The sequence below is a fragment of the Macaca nemestrina genome, chromosome 5, assembly GCF_043159975.1.
Source record: "Macaca nemestrina isolate mMacNem1 chromosome 5, mMacNem.hap1, whole genome shotgun sequence".
In the NCBI taxonomy this organism is placed as follows: Eukaryota; Metazoa; Chordata; class Mammalia; order Primates; family Cercopithecidae; genus Macaca; species Macaca nemestrina.
The window spans coordinates 118,749,438-118,751,903 of record NC_092129.1 but is presented as its reverse complement, the minus strand read 5'-3'; the positions used below and the strand labels follow the sequence as shown (position 1 = coordinate 118,751,903).

General features: G+C 33.0%; 1 non-coding gene across 1 annotated transcript; it reads right to left on the bottom strand.

Annotated features, from left to right (window-relative positions):
* Nucleotides 1–2,137: 2,137 nt before the first annotated feature.
* On the bottom strand, nucleotides 2,138–2,210 carry LOC112426299 (small nucleolar RNA SNORD65). Its single transcript, XR_003017572.1, has one exon. It is a non-coding gene; the product is annotated as a small nucleolar RNA SNORD65 (small nucleolar RNA).
* Nucleotides 2,211–2,466: the final 256 nt, after the last annotated feature.

Here is a 2,466-nt window from a genome sequence, read left to right as displayed (position 1 = left end):
AAACAATCTAGTTACTGGGTATCTACCTGATGATTGAAAAACTACCTATTGGGTATTACGCTAATTACCTGGGTGACAAAATTATCTGTACACCAAACCCCAGGTGACACACAATTTATCCATGCAACAAACCAGCACATGTACTCCTGAACCTAAAATCAAGGATGAAAAATAATTTCTACTAGCCACATTAAAAAATAATGATAAAAAGAAAACAAGAGAAATCATTATATCAAAAAGGCACCTGCACTCACATGTTTCTCAGCCCTATTCATAATAGCAAAGTCACAGAATTAACTGTCTATCAAGAGATAATTGGATAAAGAAAATGTGGTATATGTAGCATGGAATACCATTCAGGCATTTAAAAAAAAAAAAAAGACAACAACGGTAAAAGAATGTCTTCTGCAATGGCATAGATGGAACTGGAGGTCATTATCTTAAGTGAAATAACTAAGAAAGTCAAATAGTACACGTTCTCACTTATAGGTAGAAGGTAACTAATAAGTACACATGAACATACACAGTGGAATAATAAACTGGATTTTCCAAAAAGAGGGAGTGTGGTATGGGGGTAAAGGCTGAAAAATTATCTATTGGATACGATGTTCACTAATTGAGTGTTGGGTACGTTAAATCCCAGACGTCACCACTGTGCCATATATCCATTGCATTTTATTCTTAGAGATTTAGAGAGTACAGGGCCTGGCGCGGTGGCTCATGCCTGCATCCTAGCACTTTGGAAGGCCGAAGCAGACGGATCATCTGAGGTCAGGAGTTCGAGACTAGCCTGGCCAACATGGCAAAACTTTATCTCTACTAAAAATAATAAACAAATAAATAAATAAATAAATAACACAATAGTAATAATAACTGGGCATAGTGGTATGTGTCTGTAATCACAGCTACTCAGGAGGCTGAGGCAAGAGAATTGCTTGAATCCGGGAGGCGGAGGTTGCAGTGAGCCAAGATTGCGCCACTGCACTCCAGCCTGGGAGACAGAGCGGGATTTCGTCTCAAAAAAAAAAAAAAAAAAAAAAAAAAAAAAAGAGAGAGAGAGAGAGAGATTTAGGTGGTACAAGTGCAGTTTTGTTACTTGTACTCCCTAAATCTCTAAAACTAAATAATAACAACAATTTAAACAGAAGTGTTCTATCTCACTCTTCGTCAGTCTCAATTGTCTCATGTGTAAGAATGGAGATCATCATGTTTTCTTTCAGGAGTGTGTGAGAAAAAATATTATAGGAGAAATGATGCTTTTTACAGTCTTCTGACCTCTGAATATTTTGAATTATTATCCCTGGTGTGGTCTAAAAAATCTTCATGTCTTAAGTTCCAAATTTTTTCTAATATATATGAGGTTTCAATATCCCAGAATATTTTTAATAATAAATAAATGTATGTTACTGCAGTTTGTTTCTTCTTTAAATTCACACCTAAATTCTTGTGTTTTCTTTTTCTTTGAAAACGTGATGGAATACTATTTCTCTTTGAAAATATGGTAAAAATATAATGGACCTTTACAATGCATGTGCCCATGTTTGTCTTCTACTTCAAACAGTAAGTTGAATAAGGAAAACGTGGTTTTTAATACTCTACAGCAAATTTTACATCATGTTAAAAGGGATATCTAATTATTGATATATTATGTAATAATACAATGTATTTGTTATAGACATTGCTTGAAACCTTAAATAAGTGGTCTATGCTTACTTAAAATTCCAATAAATATAAGTCGATGCTCCCCTTAAGGGCATGTTGAGAGATTAGTATGACTTAGTTTATAACTATTTGTAAATTTGGGTTGAGAAAACAAATAGGCACTTATACAGGTATGATAGTATGACAGAACACTGAAAGTCTCATTCCAGTGTATTTTTGCTTCACAGGGAATGTATAATCACAAGTTGTATTCATATTCATTAACTAACATGAGTTTGCAGACCTCAGTATTTCTAGTCACATGATTTTGCATGGCTATATAATATGTAACTAAAATAATACAATGTAAAAGACCCAAGTTGTGTTATGTGTGTCTATAAACACATAGCCATAAATATATGAATTATTTTATAATTGCACTGGAATTCTGTCATATATAGACATATACATATATATTTAATTTTGTTATTTTAATCTTCAGAAAACCGTAGGTTTGCCATTACACAATCTGCTGGTTATTACAGCTTTTTAATGTGAGTTCATCATTTGATCTCCAATATATTTTTGATAAACATCTGTGTGCAGAAGGCATAATGGAACATAATCTGTGTTAAATTTTGATTATGAACTAAAATTTTATTATTTAACAAAAAGAGGATGTCATAATTTGGGTTATTGCAAAAACTATCTCTAAAAGAAGTATCTAGTTGCACATATTCTATTTGGGAGGTGATCTCAGAAATCATAGTGAGGGATCAGAAAAAGGAAAGGAGGACAAAAGACTATCTAGTAAAAACTGTTAAC